A 13,406-nucleotide genomic window follows, 5' to 3' on the forward strand; every position below is an offset into this window, starting at 1 on the left:
CGTATAGGGATAGATAACGCAATTACGACTTTGTTGTGGTATTTCATGTTTCCTTCAGCTTTGAATCCGGAGCCAACTCCCCTTCATCTTGAACATAATTAAACCAGCAGTAGTGTTCTTACGTGGACGCATGGAAAGTATTAGGTTATGTTTTATGCTTAATTTGGCATTGAAAGCCAGTGATATGCCACTGAGAATATTTGAAGATGATTCAGTGAAGAGTTATCCATCTTGAACTATGGAAGACAAGAACAAGATATTGCATGTCAATGGCTATAATTTCCTGTTATCTTCCCGCAAGGGAGACATGGTAAGCCTCCGCCGCAAACTGGGAAAACCTCACGGATATAGAATCTTACAATAGATGGAAACATACACGAGATAATTTGAATTTGCACCAAAAGCAATTTCCAAAATTCTTAACCCTGTAACTATCATTAATTGTGACGAGTACGTGATTTGACGATACTACGAGCTCCTTCAGAGAGATGTAAAGGTAAAACGGTTGTTGTTGACCTGTTTTTGGTCAAACCCTTCTCTGCACTGATCGCATTTCGGGAACCTTTAATATTGAGGTGTATATTTCTTTTACATTTTCGTACCTGAATTGAATAAAACTTGGGTTAAAACTGAGAAAATTCATCAATTATCAAGTTGCTTGGGTAGGACACGTAATGGATCTCTCCACAGTAAAGATATGGTGTTGTGGAGTGTTGAATAAGTACAATCAACAAGGAAATATATAATATTCAACTTAGGAGATCCGGCTTCGCACATAATTACAAATGGCCGTCTCACAATACAATTTTTTTCTACCATCAGTCTTTTGTTTCTATTTGGTTTTTCACCTCCTTTAAGCCCGGCCTCTTGTTTTCAAATTACCCTCTGACCAAAATTACCGGCTTTGGTCTGAGTGTCATGGAAACAAACTAAACACAATTCATATTATCAGCAGATGGTCTTAAATTTCCTGCAGAGACGTACATCTTACTCTTCCTTAATCATAGAAACAGTTTTTAAAGGCAACCATGATTTTTCTTTCTAAATCCTTGAATTTTAACTGTCGCCTGGCTGTTGTGTTTCAAAGATTACAAATTGCAATCTAATGACAGTTGTTAGACTTCCTGTGCTACGTTAAGAACAGTTTGAAAGATCGCTTGATATCCACTCTAGCCTTAGTGAAAACTGACCAATGAATATCTAGACTCGTTGAGTTAAAAACTCTTAAAACCAGTTAATTTCCTGTAGTTCCCAGGATTCAACTTGGTGCCCTTTTCCTTCTTATCGAAGCTTGGTAAGGTTCTTCTGCTTCAACGCCTCCGTCCGCCTTCACATTAGAGAAAATTTATAATAATTGACAGTCATGGCAAGACTTCAGGTTAATCAGGTGTCTTCTTCTCACCGTTTTCCTGTTGGATTGAATGAGAAGAATTCATTAGGAACAATATAAATTATGGCTTTAGATTATAACATTTTTCATATCTTGTCTCCGTGCACCTCATCATTATTTCAAACTTTCTAACCCTAACCCCTAAGAGTAGATTCCTTGATGTGAGAAACCTAATGCCGAATATTGGTATTCAGATTGCGGTTTTTTGTCTCGTTCACTTTCATTTGTGGGTCTTGTTACAAAACAATCGATAAGTTACGTTCATTTACTTGTATTTGGTCACTAGTGGAAAAACAAAAACATAGTAAATTGAGAATAAAAGTAACAGGGCAGCGGAAGGAAATCTTGATATGTAAACAGTTAAATCATTACATTGCCTGTTTACAATTTAATAAACCTTTACTTGTCCTCCGTTATATAATAATAATTGAATTTAAGACTAAATATATCATAGCACCCCGTCACTTTTGCTCAAAATGTTCTTAATACATTAGGGCTCGGCAGAGAGAGATAAATTTTGTAGAGACATCAAGAACAAACAGCGTCCGCTCTGCATAATTTATAAAAATGAATTAGTTACTGGGGAGTCACAGAATAATTCAGTCCTGAACCCAGCTGTGTGCCACGAACCTTTTCTCATAGTTACTTTTTATTGTTGTTTTTGTGTTTGCTAGTTTGTTATTGTTTGAACTCATTGGCTGAGAAGGTATTGTTATGACCCGGAATGTGTCATTATGTTTGTGTTGCAAACGTTGAATCTGAGAACAAACCGCAGAGAAAAGGAGATAGATAACTTCGTTATTGGATATCCTTGTTTTTTTGTTTTTTTTTAATTACACACAGAACGTAACATATCTCCCGTTATTTGTTTCAAAGATCTCCTGATTAATTAACAAAATCCAATTCTAATATTGATTACAGGATAGTGTAATTGTCAGAAATTTGTTGAACATAAGAAGCGATTAGATACTGAAAAATTAATTTCTTGCCATAGTTACGTAGAATAATACAAATCTAATTGCCCCTCACTTAAGTTGTAACGAAGTGTCGTTGTAGCAACATCTTCTTTTACGCAGTTTCGGTTTAGGATAAAATGATTTTCAAAAGGCTTCTTATCAGACCTTTGTGAAAAGTATAATACTTTTCCTACCGATCTTTTACGTACAGACTTGTTGAGAAAATTAATGTCAACCGCTTCATAAAAGAATTTAGTTAAATGCCCCAGAGTGTTTGAGTTAAGAAGCTTTACGGTCTCCATGATAAGTAACACTTATTGTCCATTTTATAATAGCAACTGAAAAAACACGATTTTCTCCCTATTGATTTCTTACAAAGCATTTCCAAATGGATAATAATACTTATCTAATGAATGGTTACGAACATTTATAAAAGTCGAATAAAGGAAGCCTTTCTTTTTTACTAATTGTGACTCTTTTTTCGTTTTTTATATCCTCTACAGCAGCTCAAAAAATTGAAACTGATTTTGGAGTGTAATTCATGTTGAAGGTGACAAATTAAAGACATAGGTTGAGTGAGTTAGCAGTAATGTATACTGTTTGTCTCTAAATACATTTTAAAGAAATAAAACTTCCGAAAAATCGAGAGGCTAGTCGCATGTAACCATTTTCCAACTTTATTCACAATACATTTTTTTCATTCCTATACTAGTCAGTAAAACCTCAGAAAAGATCCTTGCAATCTCAGGTAAAATGCAAATGAGCTCTTTTGATAGCTTGTGATGTTAAATGTATTACTTTTAGATTACCGTACACTTGGCTGATTACTTTGTTAGGAAAGTGGTTCCTCTCTAATCAAAATCAGTTCATTTTCGTTAGAGCCCCGAGGGTCGATTACCCTCAATTTTATAATGTAAACCTCTTTTAAAAAGCCTAGAGCGAGTTAGAGAATTAACAGAAAAAAAATGTTTCTTTCCGTTCGTGCTTACATTTTTATACATGACCCTGTTTCGGAATAACATGCTCTCTCTACATCCGGGAAAAGTACAATTTTCTTCGCGCGAAAACCCTCGGAATAACGTGCCTGTCTATTGGACGTTTGAATAATGCATGTCATATAATATGAAGCACTTGCCGGCGGCGGACTCACAGCGGGGTAGATACATGAGGAGAGTTGGTGCACGTGTTAGGCGTGAGGCGCACAATTTTCACACTTATAAGCGATTTTGCAGCTTACTTGTCCAGTATCCGGTGAGACAACAATAGGGCTCAGTCATGGCGTGTGTCATTGTCTCCATCCGTCAAAATTTTTCCTTCCTTCCTTTGCAGTCTTATAAAGCTAGCAAAGGTTCTTGTGTTTTTTTTTTTTATTTACTACTCCAAAGCCGCAACGGAAATTATTTTTTAAGAACCAAATGTTAAAACAAGCGAAAACCTCCTCTTAAAGACCATTTTTGCTTCATTGCATGTCCATGAAAGGATTGCACGACACTAGAAAGTCGCACCTATGTCACGGGAATGTTTTCGTTTGATCGCGCAAGGACATCATATAGCGTAGAAGGGCCTTTCTTTACATTTCCATATTTCAAAAGGGGAATTCCTGAAAAATCCCCTTTATGAAAGTCATTACAATTAATATTTCCCCTCCAATCTTATTCGTGATATCTCTGCGCACTCGTTGCCGCTTACAATCATCGACCCCTTCCAGCTCCCAGCAGCCAATCAGCTTTTAGCGGATGAATAATTATGTAAGCAAAACACACGCAATGAAAAATATTTAGCATGGATGAACCAACAGCATAGGTGACCATCATTTTGGCGAACGTGTGAGATTGCCAGTGTTTCGATTTGCAAATTGCAAAAATTTACTTTTTCATCTTGATAAAATCTTGGGTCCATCTTCTTCGTAGTTGTTCTGAAGCAAGAAGTCCTCGGCGTCATTATACACTCGGCGCCGCTGTATACCGGCTTTGTGACATTTTTTCAGGTCCTAACATCGCAAGCTTTGCCGGTGAGTCATTTCCACGTGTTGAAGCCGCGTGCAATTCACTCCGTCGATCAGCCGAGCACTGTTGAACATTATAACACCTTCTTTTGCGCTCGTAGTCCTCAGTTTTTTCAAAGAACTTCTTGAAAGATGTGCAAAGAACATTCTGTTGGTCCGTACGAACAACCTCCGGCACAAGTTACCCCTAATGGCGACTTGAACAACTCCCTCATCGTCTCTGAAGTCGCTGAGCAGCTGGCTGAAATCGGGGATAAGGTTGAACTTAGTTATCATCAGCGGAGAAGGCGGGAGGAAGAAGCTGGATTTGCTATAAGAGCTGTTATCATTGCTTTGGTTTTTGCATTCCGCGTACTAATTTGACAAGGAGATATCTTTGAACAGGTAGCTGTTTATGTTCTGTTCTCTGCCTAAACCAGCGCCTGGCAGAAGTAGCAAAGAAACTCTAACAACCATCTAATTTACAGTTTACTTACAAGTGAATATCTATCAGTACTTCTTCAACGTTACTTTGGGGATAGAGCGCAGGATACCAACTACAACAATACTACAAACACCTTAGAGATGTTTTTGTTCCTCCTTGACATTTTCCATTGGCGTCACGGAGGTCAAAGCGCATTACTCCGTTTCTTATCGCCAATAATCAAACCGAAAAGTAGCATAAACAGCACACTTTGTGAGTTTTATTCGATAATGCCTCTGACGCACAGCAAACTAGGACTTCAATCAATGTTCGATCCTTAATCGCGAAAGAGAAAGGCTGTTAACTTTACACGGTTCAAGCCGTACTTCCAAGCTGTTGTTTGATTCCATTTTTCGGTTTCGATCTAAGGAATGTTTGTTGTGCGAGATTCTATTTTTTACTTTGATTTCAAAAAGAAAAGATAAACAGAGTTTGTTAAAAACAGGGCTAAATTATGAAGATATCGCTTTCTGGTACTGAGGTTGTTATAACGCGAGATAGATGCTCGGCCAGAGTCTGTATATTTAGTGAACTGAAGCTAAGGCTTTCGTTTAATTCACCCTCGTGTAGTTACGCAGGAGTAACTTCGCTGCAGACCTTTCAGTTCTTTGCATAAACTCTCTTGTTCAATCTATTTCCCCGGCCATGGCCATGGACTGTTGTTGTATAGCATAGCATTTTAATATGTCATGCAGTGCACAACATTCCTTGGGCTGGGGTTCTCAGGCCTTGAGTTCGAGTGCATGAATGCAAAGATCTAGATATGATCTTGGACCGCGAGTTTGATGGTGAAGAACGCTACGATCAAACAGGGGAGAATTCTGAACCCGGAAGACCAAATGAACACTTGAGCTATTTCATTTGCGTAGGAGTGGGCATTGCTATGGGCTTGTAAATACATATACAAAGGGCAACATAAACAGCGAAAGTTCTTCTTGGCAGTAATGTTTATGTGTTAGACTAATTCAATGTTTGCAATAAAGCGCTAAGGATTATGCAACTATGCTTTCTTGATCTCTATAGTTTTCCTGTGAGAGTTTCTTATACAGGTTCAGCTATGAATTTAAGATAAAATGGTGTTTTAAAATTAAAGCATCTTCGTGGTCGGTGAACAGGTAGTGCTTAAGCTTTTTACGCGGAAACGTTTTTGCTTCCGATTTGTGACCCATCCGGCCTTGTGGCTGGCTGATGTAATAGCTAGTAGCCAACATAGTTTATTTCTCCTCAAAATGAGGATGTTACCCGCAGAACTAAACCTCGTCTCATAATGGAAAGTTCCATTCAAATTTTAGCATTTTACGACATTCAAACGGGGGAAGTAAACCCAAGCTAGGCAAATGTGCTGATATATTATTTCTTACGCAGATATTTTCATAGTCATGTGCCTTTGAAGTGTCAGATGATCTTGTCTTAAACGTGTTATGAAGAATCTTCTTCCATTTCTTTCGAACACAAAATGGCGACTATCCTGTGAACGTAATTTAACTACTACCTTTGTTCAATGTTGTTGTTGTTGTTGTTTTTTTTTCACTCTGGAGTCATTCTCCCTCCTTTGTAGATCATAGATCAAAACTGTGCAAAGCTTTTAGCATCCTATTATGATGGCGTCGACTTCTTCATTCTCTTTGAACCTGAGTCGTGGAAGGAAGTACAGTTGTCGATGTATTTCATCGTTGTATTTGTTTTTTTAGTTCTATTCTTTTATAAAAATAAATGGTAGAGAACTTTCAGCTTTCTTTTTCTTGTCTTTGAAAACGACTCTCCGTTTTGCTGTGCGCAAACACAGGGTTTCTTTTGCAGAGCTCGCTTACGCAAAAAAGTTTGTTGTGGAACACAACTGTGTATTTACATCAAGTAACAGGAATTGCTTCCCATTGCTTCCGATTTCCCCGCTTAGGTAGGGGCTTCCTAGATCAATAATACATCGTACAAGAAAAATAAGATTTAAAACCCTACAAGAGCTGGCGAAAATATTATGAACATGCAAATAAAACTGTGTTTTTCCGATCATAATGATCATACTCAAAAGAACATAATGGCGCCCAGTTCTTGAAGATTACATCACGTCTAGGGCCCTTTAACCTGCAATCGTTCTACTTTCAGTTGAAGATTCATTTACTTCCATAAATATGTTGATGTAACCTTTATCCTTCAGGAGTTGAGGGTGTATATCTACGTGACACCTTAACCATTTGTTGCGTTGGAAAGGCTTTCCGCACCGGTAGGTGTTGTGCTAAGTTGTGTCAACAGTGCAAAAGCCAAGGCCAAAGACTTTAGGAGACATCTCAGAATAATCTGCACTTTTGCAAGTTAACCCTGCTCTTAAATTTAGACTGATTAATATACGTTGAGGTATGAAGTTTATTAAGGTCTTCTTTGGGCTTTTAAGTTACCACAGCGAAGAAATGAAGGCAAGCTATAAAAAGGCCAAATAGCAAATCCAAACTTTGTAGAAATTTAGATTGTCATTTCCACTCTGTATTGTGCAGAAGTAAATATTACCAAACCAAGTAGAAAAGTGTTACGAGCGTAAAATATGGAGCTTAACATTTAGATCAAATGACCTCAACATGTTTGCCCAGGATTGCTACAGTATTTCCAAAACTTCTCCTAAAAAACATTGTATCACAAATCCCTCACTGGAGTATTTATTTCCCAAATTTACATACAACATATACGTTCAAAATTGCAAAATGAAAAACTAGCATGTTTTTCTTGTGCTGAACTGCAATTCTCAGAAGTTTCAAAACTGTGTTAAGAGAAACACTCCTAAAGTTGCAAGCTCAACGTTTTGTATGACAACTCGATCGGCCATGCGTACTAAAAATGCTGAAAAATCGACAAGAAAAATCTTTCAAATAACATACAGGCGCCAGATCCCTCGAGTAGCCATAAAAAACATTATTCAGCAGAAAATTACATTTGAAAGCCGACAGTATTTTAATCATACTCTAAAGTAAAATTGCCAAGGCCGACCTCGCTGGATCGATCGATTTTTTATACATTGTGCTCTACGGTGATCCAGAATGTGTGCTTTATTTTTCATGGTTGGTTCACCTTTAGTTGTGTCTTAGTGGCTGCTTAAAAGTATTGAATTCGTTTTATACTTGAGTAGAATTTGTGTTAGGAGCGTTCAGCAAAGCTTAACCGAATGTTACTTAAAGGGACTGATGTATTAAAAGGAACATGGCAGGAAACAAATTTAGCCTTTCTGTCTCATACATTCCGAGCGATGCGAGGCAGAAAGTGTTTGTGAAATAAATACAAAAGATATTCACTGAGTTCGATCGACATTTTATCCCAGTCGCTATTTTATTGTCCACATTATTGACCGAGGAACATCGACATGACTTCAGTATTTTCTTTGAACATCTAAGGCCATGTTATCATGATGTTGCTTTCGTTGGAGTTCATTGGAACATAACTCCACGGTGGTAGGAATAGTAAATAAACTTAACGACAAAACAGAATAAATTTTCCAAACTTCAACAAATAAATATATTATTCGTTAGTGGCCAAAGCCTATTATTTTTCACTCAAAGGCCGTTCCTTCCGATTCTAGAGGTAAATTCCCAGCGAGGAATAATTTATTTCTATTTTTACGAACTTTAATTCAAAGAAAAAGGTAAATTTTTTGGACCCTAAAATTTATATTCTCTGGTCGATTGGGAGCAGGTGCACTCGGCGCTTTACGGGGCCTCCTTCAAAACAATATTGCGATAGAAAGATTCGATAAATAATTGTAATTAGTTACCGAATTCTCGCTCTTTGATTGGTAGTTATTTTCGTTTGGCACACAGACGTCAACTCTACCATCACGTAGATTATGCTTGCCATCATAACAAAAGTGGTCTTCGCTACTAACAGCATAATGACATGCTGTCAAATTTTCAACCAATGGCAGACAAGCGCCAGTGGAGAAAATTGCATTTGTTTCCTTTCAGTTAATTTGCAATGACAAGAAACCGCGAGAATAGAGACCTGAGACCGACATTCAGCTTCAACTGCCTACCCCTGAAGGGACTATAACGAACTATCGTCACCTCCCTCGAAAGATAAAAATATTATTTCTCGACAAAATTAGTGTGATACAGAAAGCATTGGTTTTATTTATCATCATTATTATATTTGTTTTTTTCGGATTAAGTCGATAAAATCAGTCGAATGAATGAGTGGTTATTTCGCCCAATTGCTTCAACTTCGTTCGAATAAATTCGTATGTCTTGGTTCTCAGAATACAAATATAAGTGAGAGAAACGTGAATTTTTTGCTGCTGATGGAGAGTGAGAGAGAACGAGCTGAATCTATTTTAAAATTATAGATTTGTTCGCAAGCTTTCCAGTTAAATGATTTGCTTTCTCGTAGATTCTTAATAGAGCCCAATGGACTTAGACGGAAAGAAGAAGGCACTGATGAAATGACAATTTCGAGAGTGATACAAAACAAAAAAAATCAGCCATAAAATGGCTATAAATGGAATCGCCATCCGCTCAAAATCGAAAAAAATCGAATATTGTAGTCTTCATTTTCAGCAGAATCAACCAAAAAATATAGAATAAAATAGTAACTTACCAGACCAACATATAAACATCTCCATCCAAGATGACATTTCCAATTTGCTGTAATGGGTAGAAACATCACTTGAGCTGCGGAAAATCAGGCGCAGTTATTTGAGAGGAGTTTCTCATGTAGTTCAGCCAATTTACTTATGAAACACTTTCTGACCTACCGGTCACACAGAAAGGATTGCCCAATATTGAATCTGCGCAAGCGTAGTAGGAGAGTATGTGACAGGTTTTCTACTTAATATGCAAGATCTATTCCCCAGGATGACAAATACAGTCAGTAACATAAGTTTCTTTAGCTAAGCGTTAAAATTAGAAAACACCTGACTGGACACTGCTATAAGCACTTATTGATTAAAGTCATTCTGGATAATTCACTTTTAGAAACTTTTCCCAAAACTCAATCTGGCAAAACCAGGATTTCTTATGCGACATCAGAAGAGGTTTTTTTATTAGAAGTGGTGAGTTGTGGGATAAACTGACAGGTTTCATGTTTCCACAACTGAATATTATTGGTGATCCACAAGAATTATTTAATTATTTAAAAGCTTAGCTTGTCCACTTTTATACGGTATGAGAGTAGAGAAAAAGGTTTCAATATTTGTTCGCCTTTTATAGGCTTTTTTTTAACCAAAGGGACTTTGCCAGTTTCTCGATGGTTCTCAAACATGAGCTAGCTTAATGGTAAACTAAGTCGCAACTCGCTAATGCAATAAGCACAGAGAGAATTAATAAATGGATGAATTTTTGATTGTCGTTAAAATGTTTTCACGGTATATTCAAAAGAGAGGGGAGGAAACGACGAAATAGTTGGTTGGCAATTAGCTTTCTCTGGAAATATTCATTTCTTACAAAGTAAAGCTTTAGAAGATGTCAATTTTTCAAAGTGAGGAAGATTCATGAAAGCATGATAACGTAAAGTGCTGAGAAATATAATTTCAACTTGAACTGCTCTTTATTTAATGGTGTGTTGTTGTCAGTGGCCATTTCTATATAGAGAGATGTACTTAACCATTCTTGATCTAAACCCTAAGCAACGCTAATTTTACTATCTGTGCGTTCCCAAACAAAGACAGCGTTTCTTGAGGGAAACATTTTCGAAGAATTTTAAATTGGTTCAATTAAACCGAATCGAATCATGCTCAAGAGCATGATGTTGTGAAAAAGTTTCCAAACTTTTTTTAACTTCTTTTGAAAGAGTGTTATCCCCGGAAGAATTCTCCTGAGTATGCGCAGTTTGTTTCCCTTTCCTGAACGCATGCGTCTAGGAGAACAATGGACATGTGCAATGAAGCGAAAATAACAAAGAGGTATGGCTGGGTAGATCTAGCAAACGATAGTTTTCAATTTGCTTCTGTCAAAGCTATTTTGTCTTCGTGTTATCCCGAATAATGTGCTTAAGAAAATGTAAAGAGAAGCTGACCACTGAATGACTTGGCGGCAGTCACGTATTTAAACGATCTTACCTCATAAAACTGTAGGTAACTTGAAGTAAGGTTAAGCCATGTTAAGGCCAAAACTTTGTTTACCAATGTAATTATGGTTTTTCTAATTGTGTTCAAAGCTTGAGTAATGTTTTAAACAGAGGCTAGGTGATTTCAAACATTGTGAATACAGTGAGAAGATTCAGAACATTGCTGCTGTAATAAGTAGCCAGTTGTTGAAATTTTGTTTAACCGCTCAGTGTAGAATATTTCGTTTGTTTTGACGCTTATGATATAGTTGGGACAATTCACTTTCTGTTTTAGATGCAGTCGACAAAAGTAGTGTATCTGCGTTTTAATTCGCAATGGTTTAATTTTTTTTTCAGTTCTTCATGAACCATTTTTAAAAATGGGAATATTGTTAGTTGTTCAGTTTACTTCAGTTTTACACTTGAAGAATATAGAATCAAACTTCTTAAGAGCTGTATTAGTCCATAAATATGGAATACGACATGCTTTAATACAACCAGTAATGTCGAATACTCTGTTGGTCTGTCACGTGCATTATTCTATCTTGTCTACAGCTTTAAACAGAACTAGCCAGACCGCCGAAAAAAGTTCAGAAACGGCTCAAGGATTATGTTCACGGGGTGATATCATTGACTAAACAATTAACCACGTGTTCACCGAAAAAAAAATTGTCTGACCAGAAATGAGAAACAACGCCAGGACAATCATTTATGGAACAAGAGATTACAGACTAACTGAATGGTAAACTTTTGTGCTCTTCGAAAAGTTGACTGGAAAATTTTGGAAACTGTTGCGTTTATAGAGGTGATTTATAATGAAATCCGCAACTCCGGCTTGGAGCGAATAAGATGGGATGAAATAGAGTGATCAAAAGTGAATGCATGAACAAAACTTTGTTTTTTACTTTGTTTCCAGCCTGCTCTCCACTGCATAAAGGTTTCAGATTGCTTGGTTATCTAAGTGCATGTATGCAGACAATGGAAATTTAAATTGCGTGGAGTTGAGCATCGAGTCTTATAAGAAAAAGATATCAGAATTACACCAGTGCACAGCGACACAAGGAGACGACTGTGAGAATGTTGCAGCTTGCAGTTTTGCTGTTCAATTTTACGCGAGAAAGTGTTGTGTTCTGGCCGTTCTATCGTAAAGTTTGCTTCATTTGCAAACATTTACTGCTCTGCAGTCAAGAAAAGGTCAGTTTGACCACGTGTGAATAGAATCAGTGAATATAGATTTAAAAACAATTCGTATCTATAAACGCAGAACAGTAACAGAAAGGAAGTTAAATCACAAATAATTGAATGGTAGAATCTTCGAACCGAGGGATTCGCTCGATAATCTTTTTTTTTTTTTTTAAGTTACATCAAAACAAGTTCTGCTCATTCCTACTATTTCTCACTTTTGATGAATGATTTCTTCTTCAAGAAGAATAATTGAATACCGATATATTTCTTTGAAAATTTAAGATATGCTAGTCAGCTGTCACGTTGTATTTCAAGAGGAAATATAATCAACCAAGATCATACACAAGGTTTGGGTTTTATTTTCTTACCTTTTAGATCTACTTGTTCAAATAAAAACAGATGAAAGGCAAGCGAGTGATCCGTCCGTCAGTTGCTAGACATCTTTACAAGATAGAAAGCCTTCACTTTGGCGATCTGTGAAAAGAAAAAGGAAAAAAGCGAATCAACATCGACAAAGAATTACCATAACCTTTTTGCCAAAATTATGTGACGGAAAAAAAAAAACACTGAAATATTCACCTTACAAACTCTTACAATGTATAAAAAGTTCATGTTTATTTCCATGTCCTTTCAGTGCCACTTTTCTCCTGGTTACCTTGGACTATCACGACACAAGTGGTACATTTCTCATCAGCTTAGTATTTTCCCTCGAATATATGCCGTGACTCATATATCAAACACGGATATCAGCCTCTGAGGCATTATTAATTTCTTAGTGGACCCAACAGTATTTGCATTTGTTTCATTTGTTAATGAAGATGCGTAGGCGAAAAAAGTCAACCGAATAGAAAAACCCATCTATCACGCACACAATACTAGCTCTTGGTAGTCACGACGCCGCACGACACGGCATTAAATGATATGTTTATTCTGTTGGATCAAATACTTTTCAATAGATTCAGCATCAACTACAAAGATAAAAAGAAAGTTTGAAAACGTTTCGTGAGATCTTCTTTGTATTAATTTATCCAAATAAACTATAAGAAACCTCTAGCCAGTGAAGGGTTGTTTTGAAATCGAGACTCCTATCATGAAAAAACTTGAATCATGAATTGAATTTCAAATTACAAATTGGCGGCATCTCAAAGTGAAAATTAAAATATATTTATTATTTTTCATGAAATCACTTTCCAAAAAGCATGAAAAGTTGCGTATCATCATAGAAATATCTGGTTAAACAGAAATGAGAGTACTACACTGACAACGTTCGGCTACCCTGTAACTTTTTTCCCTGTTGTGAGAGACACGAGGCTATTGAAATACTTACTTAGACGAGAATTGATAAATGCTAGAATTAAAGTTGCATGCGGGAAATTTCAAACCCTCACA

At 36.7% G+C, this 13,406-nt stretch overlaps 2 long non-coding RNA genes across 2 annotated transcripts; one reads left to right on the forward strand and one right to left on the reverse strand.

Annotated features, from left to right (window-relative positions):
* Positions 1 to 547: 547 nt before the first annotated feature.
* On the reverse strand, positions 548 to 12,899 carry LOC111339607 (uncharacterized). The gene is made up of 4 exons (XR_002695679.2): positions 12,597 to 12,899; positions 12,386 to 12,491; positions 9,387 to 9,460; positions 548 to 1,409 (listed from the first exon to the last, which is right to left on the reverse strand). It is a non-coding gene; the product is annotated as an uncharacterized LOC111339607 (long non-coding RNA).
* On the forward strand, positions 10,680 to 12,363 carry LOC148731859 (uncharacterized). The gene is made up of 2 exons (XR_016001897.1): positions 10,680 to 10,856; positions 11,388 to 12,363. It is a non-coding gene; the product is annotated as an uncharacterized LOC148731859 (long non-coding RNA).
* Positions 12,900 to 13,406: the final 507 nt, after the last annotated feature.

Source organism: Stylophora pistillata, chromosome 5 (genome assembly GCF_964205215.1).
Source record: "Stylophora pistillata chromosome 5, jaStyPist1.2, whole genome shotgun sequence".
Taxonomy (NCBI): domain Eukaryota; kingdom Metazoa; phylum Cnidaria; class Anthozoa; order Scleractinia; family Pocilloporidae; genus Stylophora; species Stylophora pistillata.